The following is a 14,525-nucleotide window of genomic DNA, read 5'->3' as shown; positions in this document are numbered from 1 at the left end:
AAACATCAAGCGCGTTCGTTTGTATCGCAAGCCTAAACAGTTTCTGGACATTCATGTTTTTTTTTTCTATTTTGGAATAATTCATCAATTTTTTTTCTTTTTTTTTATTCGATTATAATCGTTTTACCATTTTTATGACATTCGCGACTTTATATCAACGTTGCAGTTGGCGGAAAGTTATTGAAAAACTTATCCGGTACAACTGTGTTCGATGTTTACTCTTGGGTTCGAACTCTTGGACATCGGCTCAGGAGGCAACTGACTTGCCAACTGAGCTACATACAGTTACGTTAAAAAAAAGAATGAAAACGCGTGAAGCTGCGCACTCACTTCCAACTTTAACAAGCTGCCATTTCTCTCTCGGTTTATATTTTTTCATGAAAATTTCACACAATCTAGTTTAACTATCCAACTAACATTACACAAAGTTTGAAGTCTTTCCGGTGACGGGAAACAAAGATACAGCTTTTCCCGTAAAAAAGGGAAATTTTGAATTTCTTCACTAAATTTGCTGTATCTTTGACAATTTTCATTGAAAAATCTTGAAATTTGTTCCAAAGATGTAAAAATGTTTGATCTAATACCAGGCCAAGTTTCGTCAAAATCGATGAACGTGGTCAAAAATGGTGCCGGGTTGAAGATGAGGTTCATTATCGCCTAGCAGACAATTTCATTATTTTTTGGACGGATGTTTGTATGGAAAACATCGTAATCTATGTATTCTTGTTTTTTTCTTCCACAAAACTAACATTTATTACAAAGGATGTTGTAAATTAATAGGAACTTCATCCTTGCTTCGTTTAGAAATAGAAATTGTTCCAAAAGAGCTGGTATTGAAACAAAAGAGGGAATAGAATATTCGCTTTATTGTGGATTAAATTTGTTTATCGGCATAATTAGCAGGTCTTTTCTGAAACTCTTTTTTTCTTATTTTGAACCTTGTTGAAACATTTTCTCTTTCGAAACAAAGTACGAATGTAATTTTGAGCAATTTACAACATTCTTTGTGATAGTTTTTGGTTTTGTGGAAGAAAAAATACAAACATCCGTCCAAAAAAGAATGAAATCGTCTGCTGGGTGATAATGGACCTTATTTTCAATCCGGCACCATTTTTGGTCACGTTCATCGATTTTGACGAAACTTGGCCGGATATTAGATCAAACATTTTTACATCTTTGGACCAAATTTCAAGATTTTTCAATGAAAATTTTCAAAGCTACAGCAAATTTAGTGAAGCAATTCCAAATTTTCCTTTCTTTACGGGAAAAGCTGTATCTTCGTTTCCCGTCACCGAAATGACTTCAAATTTTGTGTAATGTTAGTTGGATAGTTAAACTAGATTGTGTGAAATTTTCATGAAAAAATATAAACCGAGAGAGAAATGGCAGCTTGTCAAAGTTGGAAGTGAGTGCGCAGCTTCACGCGATTTCATTCTTTTTTGAACGCAATTGTATATCACAAACCCCTTTCAGTCAAGATATTAATCAGTTATTCAAAAAAAAAAATCCAGAAGAAAATGAAAAAAAACAAATTGAATTTTTATTTATTTATTATCGAAACTTATCAGCTGCGTTCGAATCGTTTTTCAAAATTTAAAAAAAAACCTGGGCATGTCCAAAGATCCCGGGAAATTCGGAATGCTTACCCTAAAATAAATAGAACAAGCCAACAAAATTAACATTTTTCCGACTTGCAAACAATTAAAGAGCTTATTTTAACTTATTTTATGACGCTCATTCCAAATCTACAATAAGTTTTTATTTTCTAGCAGCCTTGGTTTTCGTTAAAATAGGTGAATAGGTTTGCCAAAGTCTCTCAAAATCATATATTCAAACATAGGCACCCAAAATGCTCTTTCTCAGTGCTGAACATAAAATTCACTTATGTATATAGTTGCGTTCAAATAAAAAAGGGGGAAGCAGCGCTCTCGCTTCCATCTTTGACCAGCTGCCATTTCTGTCTAAGTTGATATTTTTTCATGAAATTTGAACAAAATCTAGTTCAACTATTCAACTAACACTTCACAAAATTTGAAGACTGTTCTATGACTCGAAAAAATACAGCTGTTTTCGTGAGAAAGGGAAATTTGAGATTGCTTCACAATCTCAAAATCTGAAAATTTTCATTGCAAATACTTACTAAAGATGTAAAAATTATTGATTTAGTACCTGGCAGAGTTACATCAAAATCAATTGACGCTATCAAAAATGGGATGGGTTTGAAAATGAGGTTCATGATCGTCCAACAGGCGATTTCATTCGTTTTTTGGACGGATGTTTGTATGGAAGTTATCGTATTTTTTTTTATTGGATCTTTCTTTCATAGTTTCAAAGTTTTCCAATTCAAATATAAAAAAAATGATAAAAACTCAATTCCTACTTTGATTGCAAATAGAAAATATTCAAAAACGAAAGAGCGCTCGAGCGAATAGCTTCAAGTTTGTGTATCAAATTCGAAAATCATTTTTTGCAGGTCGTTTTGAAACTCTGTTCTTCTTATTTTGAGCTCTGTTAAAAAATATATTTCCAAACAAATCAGGAATGAATTTTCTATCAATTACCAACATTTTTGGTATAAATTTTTGGTTTTTGTGAAAAAAAAATCTCAAAAAACATTGACTAATATATTTTTATACAAACATCCGTCCAAAAAAAATGAAATCGCTGTTTGGTGATAATCAACCTCATTTTCATGTTGGTCCCAATTGCGACCGCATAAATATATTTTGATGTAACTCTGCCATTTTTACATATTTTGTCCAAATTTTAAGTATTTTCAGTGAAAATTGTCAAAAATACCGCGAATTTTGAGAAACAATCTCATATTTCCCTTTTTTACGAGAATAAAAAAGAAAGAAAGTATAAATATATTTTGTGAAAATTTCATGAAAAAATTTCAACTTAGACGGAAATGGCAGCTGGTCAAAGTTAGAACCGAGTGCGCTGTTTCACGCGATTTAATTCTTTTTCTAGTAAATCTCAAGTTTTTATATTTTGTATTTAAATTTAATTTGTAATTGTTTCTCTTATCTTGATTAGAAAGTATGATTTTAATATGTAAGAGACTCTGAGCTGTGATTCTGAAAAAAAGTGTTATATTACTCTTTGATCCTTTATCAGAGATCTCTATGTTACTTTCCAATTGTCATGAGAGAAAAGTGTATTCTGCTTTCAATAAAGGACATACCAAGAGATCATTGAAGAAATTAAAGACATTTTAATATCTATCTTGGATTTTTTCTAAACTAGCGAATTTAAGTTAATGATAGAGTTTTTAAATAAATTGCGAATTGAACTTTGCTTTGATTAGCTCTAATCATAGTTTTCATTTTCAATAAGTTCATTAACTCTTCTACAATGTTTGCTCGTGATGTATTAAAAATTATTGTTTGAAGATACATACCTACCAGAAACTACCTTCTACGCAGCCGTTATAGAAATTAGAAGGTAATATACTAAACTTATTTCCAGTTCTTTTGTATGTCTAAAATAATATGTAGATATTCTTTGGGATGGTATATGAAAAAAAATCATTTCAAATGGCCCCCCGATTAAATTTTCCCCGGGCCCGAATGCTTAATCCGGCCCTGGGTCCAAGCAGAGTTCAAAAGTTGAGTTTAGTGTAGGTTAGTACTCTTTTTTGATCGAGAAATGGGCGTACTTTTCTTTTTGTGAAATTTTACCAAATGTACTTTTCTTTTTTGTTGAAAGACATTTGATCACTTTAGAATATAATTTTTTAATAAATTAATGAAAAAACAACAGTTTCTAAACTTCCAAATGAACCCTTCAGAACTACAATACGATGTTAGATGAGAATTATATGAATGAGATAAATTGGCATGTTTTTAAAAGAATGATCCCAAACTTTTGGCCGATACACCATACTAAGGGGTGGACGATAACTTAAGTGTCTATTTTATTAATCAAAAGTACATTCTTATATTTTTGCACAAATGTTTTTTTATTGTGTTTTGAGAAGTAAAGAATAAGGATTCTAATGTAACTTAAATTTTGAAATTTGGTCCACCCTATCCCGAGATTATCGGCTTTGAATATTGAGTGCGATTTTTTGAAAATGTTCTAACTTTAGGTTAAGTTTAAGGTACAAAACTAGAACGTTATTTCTGGGCACCTCCGAAATAGCTATTGCTCATTATGTTTCAAATGAGATCAGAAGGTTTTCAATATGTCCTTAGACGGCTGAGATATGAACGATCAAAATTTGCATGTTTTTTTGCGGGTGATCAATTGAAATACTAATTTTTAGATAGAAAAGATTAACAATTTGAACCTGTTGAAACTTACGGTTTCCTCCGGAACAGCAGCAGCACAGCGGCACAGCAGCAAACTTCTGCTGCCACGAGCGAAACCAAAACAGTTTGTTTTGGTTCCGCATGCTTTGAGTCAATTCGCAATCGAGAACAATAGATCGATGATTGCTGATGACAGGTGATGATGATAAACGCGGTATAAATGTTTACATCATCACACGGTTAAGCGAGACAACACAAATTGGGTTCGTGGTAACACAACAGTGTTGCCAGATATTCTGGGTAGGAATACCAAAGTACTCATTGAGAAATGAGTACTTTCCCGGTTAGGGATTATAAGAAGTGGAAAGTGACAATTAGCTATCGCTAATTAATATAGTTGTATTCTACTGACCTCACAGACGAAACATGAATAAAGATAACTCTATTCCACCACTGAAACCTGCGTTTTCAACAGAACCAAATCAAGCTGCAGGTCTCAAAATCGTGCAACGATTTGCCTTAAAACAATCGTTAACAAGGACCCAAGGAACGGGAAACCTTACTCCGTGGTAAACCCACTTCACAATCCCGTAATTATCGGCAATCGGAATTAATAGACGAGACGGGTTCCTACTTTATGGAATGGCGGTCCCACCCTCTTCGGTACGTGGATCCATTTTGATGGCCCTGTTTACGTTTCGGTTTGTTTGCTGCGAGACAGACACGAAATGAACTTGTAACTTGTCCGGCTGACGGTTGCCAGCCAGTTGTTTGTCTAATAATGGACGAACATGATTGCTTTTCCCGGTGGACAATTGGATCGTCGTCGTCGTCATTGTGGACTTCCATTTGCTTGCTCGCCCGCTCGATGTTTGCATTCACAAATCCATTCACATTAATGGAGTCCAGCTAGCTAGCTGCTGCTAGACCCCATGGATCCGGTTGTTGGTTATGGCAGTTCAAAATTTGCTATTCCGGTCGGTCCGCTGGCTAAACCTTTTCTGACAAAAATGAAAACCATCGTTAATCGCTCGCTCCCATTCAGTATGTATGACCGAGGAGGAGCGCCCAGCAGTAACAGCCAAACATCCCGGCTAATGGTTCGGTATTTGCGTGGGTAAACTTTCTTTATCTCTATCGTTTGCCAGGCTCCACTAAAGGAGCCTGGCAAACGATGATAGTAGATAGTAGGTGGTGCCGGATTAAGATTCTACAGTTTGCGTAAGGGATCTCCCTGCAGCTAAGCTAACGGAAACGGTTCCATGAAGACAAATTCTCATAGTCATCGTTATCGTTATCCTCGACAACGAACGGCGGCAAACCGAGGACCGATGCATGGTAGTTCTAAAAATCAAGCCAATTCCACCCGTGGGACTTTTGTTGCCGGGGTCTGGGTCGGTCGGTCGGAAGGCCAATTCATACTCGTAACTAACTACCTAGTAGGAGGGAGAACGTCAGTGATAGCGAGATTGTGCTGCAGCCACTCGGAGCCACTACCGGAGAGAAGAATGCAAGATGGCAGCCCAAGTGATAGTAATTTACTTTCCCGGGGACTCATGCAAATAACGATCGGATTAAATAACCATATTTTCTGCTCAAAGCTGGACTGGAACCAAAACCGGATTCAAACAATTGCAGATGGATCTGGGGCTCCATTGAATTGTTCGAACGGACATTCATTGGCACCACTGCACTAGTTATAGCTGTGTAGCAGCATCAGGAACTGGCCATTAGTAGTGGAAGGTTGAATGAATGCAATGACGACGTTCCGAACAGTTGCTTTTGTTTCAAAATATTCGATTTTGAATTCAGATTCCAACGGGCCGGCATGGTAGAATGGGAAGTGTATTTTTTTTTCCTTTGAAACGATCCGTAAGAAGAACTGCAAACGAGGCTGTACCAGTAATGAAAGTTGAGTGCCCATTTCATCCAGATCAATATAGTTTGAGCTGAATGAGGTATTGTGGATTAGAAGTAAAAACATGAAATGTTCATTTTGTGAACTGAATCCCTCTTAAATTTTATAATCCAATTTAAATATTGCCAAACTAAAAAAAAAAAACAAAATTTAGTATTTTGGTTCACAATTAGAACTCTACATCCGAACTGTAATCAGAATTGAAAATCCCTATTTGTTTCGGATCAGACTCATTTTCTAAAGATCAAATTTTCTGCAATCATCGCAATGAAATTCAAAAGTCAATTAGCACGAAAAGACTGGAGAATTCATTTTTTATTGTACTAGGGCAGTGGACGGCAACCTGCGGTGTGAAGCTGCGGTTCTTCAGCTGTATGCGTAAAAATGTTGGAATCCTCAAAATATACTTAAAAAACAGACACAACATAAGTTTTTCTTCAGGTTTTTTACAAAAGGATTCAAAAAGAAGAATAAATAATATAGAACAAACTATCCTGTCTAAAGCATTCCTCCATCTTCAGTTTGGAACCAAGTTAGATTTGAAAATTTAATAACATTCTAAAAAGTGTGATAAAACATAGAACAATTTTCCACTGAAAATCCGTAAAATCTTTTGTTGAATTTGTTTCAAAAATTGAAATTAAATCAGAAAAAAATTACTATGCGTTTTAACCGTTATGTAAAGTCCAAACTGTTGTGATTTTGAAGTTGAATTTTCGTGAATGTTTTGAAAATTAATTTGCTTTAACGCGTTTTGATAAAATATGAACATGGCATGATAATTTTATCTATGCTTGCAGAATACTGAAATTTGTTAGGCGTATTAAAAATTTGTGTAAATTTTGTTTTAAATTTTTCACATTTTGAATCAAATCACTCACAATCACACAATCACAAATATTTTTTCTAAATCCGTTTTTAAGGATTCACAAATGTTCAAATATTTCATTGTCTTAATTTCGAACCTAAATTCGAAATTCTCGTCAAAACTTTCAAGTACTCGATATAAAAATTACTGTTTACCAGACGTTCAGTGGTGAATACAAGTTTAGAATTACATATGGAATATGAATATTTTTAGGTTTTCATTCTGGAATTGAATATGAATATTTTTAAGTTTTCATTTTGGAATTGAACTTTATTTGAAAATGTGCATTTTATTTCATTAGCTTTATATAAATTCTTGCAATAATTATTTATATCCAACTTTGATTCTTAGTTCGATAGTTTGATTCAGTTCCCTCATCATGTTTCTGCTATCCAATTTTGTGTAAGTATCTTATGGCTATTTTCAATGTTGATTTTGATTTCAGATCTTGAATTTTGGTTAGTTGAGTGTTATAACTCGATGTAAAAATTGAATGTGGAAAACAAATCAGCATTTAAATATGAATAATCGTCAAAACTTCAAAGGATAATCATGATGTGATTAAAAAAAAATCGTAAACAAGAATTATAATCCATTCTTGAATCTCAAATATTTGATTTCAGAAATAAGATGGATCATTTTTTGTATTGTATTAAAACTTAAAATAGGAATTTGGGATTAAGTTCAAACATTTTTTTTTACCAGAGATCAAAATTAGAACAAGAAAGCTGAATCGAAATTCATGTTAGATTCCTGTTACAAGATTTTTTATAGAAGTCTCATACCAGTGTTAGCTCATCACATCTCACGACGAATCGATAAATTTTACAAAATTTTAACTTTTTTTAAGTTTGTTTTCTGCATAATGAGTGAATGAGTTAAATGGTGAAATTCAAGGGAAGAACATACATACATCTGGTGACCTTTCTTTCTATGATATTTTCACTCAAACAATGCAATGTATGAAAAAAGAATTACGTTTTAAAACTGTTTGATTATTACGTTTTAAGTTCGTTTACATTAAAAGATTTTCGTATTGAATTGAAACTTTTGAAAAATCTTTAAAATGGTAAGATACACTACAAACTTATGTAACAAAATATGAAGCTTACGTTAATTGATGCTTCAATTCTTTGAGTTTTCTCGAAAATCTGGCGAATTTAGCTTAATTGAGGCCCTCAGAATCGGAGAGAAAAAAGTTTACCAATAATTTATTCTAATCCTAATCTACTTCTCATGGAAAACTGAATATATTTTTAAATATTTTTTTAACAAATTTTCTATTGAAGTCGAGTTGAAAAAAAAATACTTGAAACTATCTTTAAGCACTTATCTCCCCCTAATTCAGAGCGAATCGTTTGATTAGAACATAGAAACCTTTATGTTCTTTTGAAAATAAAAAAACAGGTTCTTAATTCAATCGAATGAGCAAGGTTGCTGAAATCACAGAAAAATCTGTAATTTTAGAGAATTTTTAACAAATTTTCTTCACAGATTCTGTGTCACCGAACAAAGAATTTTGAAATCTTTACAGATTCCATATATTTTTTAAATTTTGATGTATTTCCAAATTATATATTTTTCGGTCAATATAAAATTCGAATTTTTTACTTTGAGTTAAAAAAGTATGACAAGATTGATAATTTTAATATTGATGTTACCCGACTTAAATTTCAAAACGACCCAATTTATCATGAATTTTCAATGAAATTTAAAGAAATAGCATCACAGAAATCAACCACACATTTTTTGGGTAGATTCACAAAAAAACAGATTTTTTTTTCTCAAATACACAGATTTTTTTTCGACAACCTTGAGACTGAGTCGATTTGGATTTATTTTTGAATTTGTCCATTGAATTTATTGTTTTTCAATGCCAAGGACATACCCCTGTTGAACAGCTCCTAACTTTTTGCCTGATAAGATACGAAGTTACGGTCCTCGACAAAGTTGTTCAGCGGAAAATTTCTTGTAGAGCAGGTTCAGTTCCACAGAAGAAACAAAAAGATGTTGATTTTTTAGTTCGAAATATTCAATTTTTTTTTTCTTACAAGTTCGGCGAAAAATCATTGATGAGTTTTGAATCCAAACGGAGCTTTTTAAACCCCACGGTTTGAGAGATTCAAAAATGACCCCAAACCAACTCAGTATAATGTTCAAATCAAATATATCAAACTCTTGAGCAAATTGAAAGATTTCAGCCTTCAATAAAAATCAAACAAAATTTCAAAAATAAAAATATAAACTCGATTCACAGTCAAGATTTTAGTTTGAATTTTGGCTGTTGAAAAAAGCTGCAATATTAATGATGTGAAACAATACAACTAAAAATATGAAATTCCGTGCAATTTTTTTAAAGACAGATTACATGTTTCTTTTTTGACCAAATTTTTTCCATAATAATTAAATTCCATATTAAAAATCCTGTGGATGATTTTTTTTAACCCAATTACAAAATTCGCAAAACCATCTCAAATTCTACTGTATGTTTGTAATTTTCAGCTGAACTATGACTAAAATTTTGAAATTGAACTATCAAACAAAATTAAAATTAAATTGTCTTGATTATTTCCTCTTGATTGTGAACTCATTCACAAGCTGAATCTGAAAATGAATTTTGAATATTAATTGTTAAATATTTTGTAAAATTTACAATTTCATTTTAAAATAGTAATTTAAAATAACATAATTTTAGATATTCCTCGAGGAGACCAAGACCAAAGGCCGAATCGTCGAGAAAATTGTAGATTCTAGTATTTGCTTACTTCCGACTGAAATGCCAATTTAAATTATAAATAATATTAATTGAGAGTCTGAGTTATGAACTTGAATTCAAAGTTTAAGAATAAAAATTTGTTTAGAGCCGTCAATCATGAATCTGTTTATTTTATTCTGATAGTTTTCGATCTGAATTCATTATATCATATCATTAAATATTTTTAATCCGACTTGCGTGAATTTTGAATGATGCATCTCAGTTTTCAATTCTGGATTGCAATTTAAAGCTAAAGCTGGAGTATTGTTATGAATTGTGTATAAAAATTATGTTTAAAAACGTCTAATCTGAATATAAAACAAAAACTCAGGATGGCTTTTTTTGTCATATGGGTTAGGAAAATTATCATCTAAATATTGGACGTTCATATGAGTTTTGAAAATCATGATCCAATTTTTTTTTTAAGAAATGCAAAACCAAATTCGAACGATAATTTCCAAACAGCTTTTCATTTTTATTTTCCAATGATGATTCGAAACGAAAATCAATATTTCTAAACAGGATACAGAAACTGAAATATTTAAACAGAAATACTATTTTGATTTTGAAAACATGGAACCAGATCCTCTGAAATGAGAGGTCCTAGTAGTTTTTATTAACAGGTGAGAAAATTTTTAGAAAGTGTAGCAGAAATCTTAACCTGGGATTAGTATGAATAAAGGTTTTGACATTAGTTCAGAGGTCGGATAACTTCAAGGCGACCCTTTAAGACCTTCAAATTAGTGTGGAACTTGGATCAAATGTGTACGGAAAAAGTGAAATTTTTCAAAAAAAAATCGCAATTAATTCTGGTAAGAGTGTGAAACTGCACAAACTTTTATGCGTTAATATCTTAAGTTGAAAAACAACATTTTAGAACATTTTAAACGAAGCTTCTTTTGGAGTGTTTTCATACCACATTTGGCTCAAGACTTTGCTGACACTGTTATTAGATGAGAATGTTCCAATCACAAATACAGTTGTAAAAAACTACAGATACTGCTACAAATTAGTAATAATGAAAGAAAAATCAATATAAGTAACAAAACTTCTTTTAACATATTTCCTTAGATCTGATTCCTGAAAAAAATCCTTCCATTTGGGAAAAACAACAATGGACACGTAGATGAAAACAACATTTTTTTATACAATAGTTGTTAACAAAATATCAGACACAGGTTTAAAGAAGATGGATTAATAGATATATTGATAGACAGAAAAATAGATATAAAAATAAATAAAACACAGGAAAATCAGTAAGTGAATCGTTGTGAAGCCGGAAAACAAACCTAACAAAGCAACACCAATCAAATAACTATATTACAATTAAACAATCGTTGTTTTAGCCGATTTAGACTTTACAGACTAAATAAACATGGACAACTTAAGAATCACATTGAACATCCAGTACCGAGATGAGTCTTAAATACCACGCTCGTCTCGCCCCGACCGAAACACTCAATTTGAAATCCGTCATATAATGATCATTTTTGTTGTGTCAGATTGAAAAATCTGTGAATGCGTTTTTAATATACTTTTTCGTTTCATTGATCATCCTAGTGAAAAATTAAGTTTAAATTTTACAACATTTCGTATCAATCTTTTTAGACACGAATACCACAAGGTGGTAAAGTGTCGTAAATAAACCAAAAAAAAATCAATCTTCAAGTACCAACGAGTCCCATCACTTTAATCAATTTTCGGCGATTTTGTTTTTTCAAAATAATATATTTCATGCATTTTAAGTCATTTGACATCAAATCTAAAATTTCGCTTTTTCCGCTTTTCTTTGATATCCCCCCCTCTGACGATTTTCGTGAGGAAAAATCTAAATTTTGAGCGCTTTGAGGCACTTCTAAATCAAATCCGATTGAGCTGAAATTTTACACAAGTCCGATTTTTGGACCAATCAATAAAATGTATGAAATTTGATGAGGAATTTTTCCATTAACCCAGTGTATGGCTTTTCGGAGTCAGAATTGTTCAAAGGATGTAGAACCAAGTTGAATACAAAATAATCCCAAATTTTTTCAACAAGATCAATTCTGTTATCCTGTGGTTCTTGAAATTGGAATGTTAGAAAAGAAATCGATGGGAAGAGGGCCTGTGGCTTGTTTTTTTTAAATCCTTTTCAGATAATATTCACTCCGGCATTTCAATCTTATCAGTGTTTCAATTTCCATTAGTTAGTTACTGTGCATCAGTAATTGGATTTTCTGGAACCAAAATTTTGCGAACCATGAGAATTCCATATTTCCCATTTTATAGTGCTATTAATTAAATTGCTGCTGTCTGCTTTCGGATACGGTAGTCCTGTTTGTGAGATGCTCGGAAACAAACCTCTCCCTAAATGGGCCCCCGGTTTCCTGGAAGGTGGGGCCTGCCTGCCTATGTAGTTTCACATTTCACTCCATTGAGTTCATCATATGGCTATCAATCAATTTACGGACTGACTGACTGACTGGCTGCAACTCTCTCGCTATTCATATCGGGGATGGCAATATTTTGATTTATACCTTCCATTTGCCCCGGCTGGCCATCGATATTGATTTTATGCAAACTGATGATGATGGTTTTCTATGATGTTCTTCCGCTCTGTGTGGTTCGCGGTTGGCCGGAAACTATCCTCGAATCTCGACGAGCCTCGAACGGAATTCAATATTGTGACGATGTATGGCTCGATTTTGTTGTTAGCTGATCAGTGTCTGATGTGCTCTACATATTAGAGGACAAGCCGTAAAGTTGGGCTTCTGACAGATGACTTTGAGCGCTACAAATAGGAATAAATTTCTCAATGTGTATCTTTCATTATTGTTAATATTTTGCTATAATTTAAATAAATTTTAGTTTTCATCAATAGAACTAACTTTTATACATGCTATTAATTAAAATTCTGACATTTAATTGATTAAGTCCTGTGTATCTCTCATCATGAGCTCTGGTCCATTGATGTAGTTGAATCTTCTGATCACGATTCTGGAAATTGTGCAACCTTCTTCTCTAAAGTTTGGCTTATCACAGCCTCAACATCACTGTTATAGTTATAAAATATTACCCTGACCCAGGACCTGCCCTTGACTATTATTGACAACCGTGTAGGTTTTCCGCCGATTTCCCAACGGAGCCATAATGTGCATGCACAGTCGATAAAACCCACACTCGATACGACAGATTGAGTTGCTCTAGTCCATTGTACATGAGCCAGTCAGAGGAGCATTATTGCCAAGTCGTCCCAGACTCAGACCCAGGGCGGTACATCTTCTTCTGCTCCACCCGCGCACACCGGAAAATTAGATTTCCTTGTTAGCAAATGGCACTAATGGCTTCCGCGCGCGCTTTGATAGCTGCACCCAGCTGAAAGGTACCTTCCTTTCTACATAAGCTATTTCATATTTTCAGACGCCCAGCCAGATACCCGTAGCCTTACCTGGGCTTAAAAGGCTACCGATACCACCCACGCCTTTCGAAATCTTGGCCCGGTTTATTCTTCACCTTTTGCAGTTCACGCTGATCCTGGGGGAGAGCCAGAAAAGCCCGGTAGCAAAACATCGGCTCGGCGTGTCATGAAAAGTTCATTTCGTAGTATTCAATTCCGATAATGATACGAATGGAAAAAAGAAGGCAAAAAAATCTAGCGAGAGGTAATTGAATTGTTGGCAACAACATGCCCATTAAGGGGTCTCTGTCTCTCCCGGATTCTTATCTTCTGGTTTGTGCACGCTGCATGGCTGCATGGTACCTCTTAAAGGTGTTGTTTTTCCTTGTTCTTTCAGGTACTAGTAAATAATGTTGTCCTCGTAGTTCTGCTGTGTAGTTATACGACAGTTGTTAAATAAGGTGGTTCATGAATCTCAAAAAGTCATATTACTCAAACGAATTACCTTCTTATATCGATCTGAGTAGATACTTAGTCCAACAAGTTTGTTCAGTCCCCAATGTTATTTAAGATAAAATATTTTAAAATTTTGAGAGCCATAGATCAATAGGACAAACATTTTTGTGCTATGAATTTTGGCTAGAGAATAGTCAGTTATCCAATATTTTTTTATTTATTTATTTAAGTCTTTGACTGCTGCCATACAGACCGAATATTAAAATTAACTTAGGATTAAATTTAAACTATGTTAAAACAAGGGAACGTTACAGATTGCACATTTAAACATTGATTTGGATATATTGAAGTCAAACAAGTGTAAAACATCGTTGAAGCCTTGACAACATCGATTAAGCGGGTGGTTTTGTCCAAAAACTGTTCTGCTTCTAGGTAGCCAAAAGGTGATTTGATTACGCAAACGGCGGGCTGGGGCGTGCAAACTCAAGCTTTGGAGCAATTGTGGACAGTCTACAGCGTTTGTCAGGATATCGTATACAAACATTCGCTGCAAATGTGTTCTTCTTTGGCCTAGGGACGGTATAGACAAAAGAGCACACCTTTGTGGGTAGGGTGGTAGCCTTACAGGGTCTCGCCATGGCTGTTGACGCAACGCATAACGAAGAAATTTTCTCTAAATTCGTTCGATTCGTTCGATATGGACAGAGTGGTAGGGTGCCCAAACTGGTGCCACATACTCCAAGACACTTCGAATCGAAGAGCAGAACACTGTCTTGAGAGCGTATGGGTCCTAAAAGCTCAAAGTATTTCGTCGCAGGAATCCAAACAAAGCGAAGGCTTTAGCTGTTGTTGTTGCGATATGCTGATTAAACGAGAGTTTCTGATCAAAGGTTACT

General features: G+C 33.8%; 1 protein-coding gene across 1 annotated transcript in view; it reads left to right on the top strand.

The window, feature by feature from the left end:
* LOC129758215 (bifunctional heparan sulfate N-deacetylase/N-sulfotransferase) overlaps nt 1–14,525 on the top strand; it is a 165,529-nt gene that overhangs the window by 85,938 nt on the left and 65,066 nt on the right. The window lies entirely within an intron of this gene.

Source organism: Uranotaenia lowii, chromosome 3, assembly GCF_029784155.1.
Source record: "Uranotaenia lowii strain MFRU-FL chromosome 3, ASM2978415v1, whole genome shotgun sequence".
In the NCBI taxonomy this organism is placed as follows: domain Eukaryota; kingdom Metazoa; phylum Arthropoda; class Insecta; order Diptera; family Culicidae; genus Uranotaenia; species Uranotaenia lowii.
Note: the sequence above shows the minus strand (reverse complement) of the source record. Positions and strands in the feature narration are given on the sequence as shown.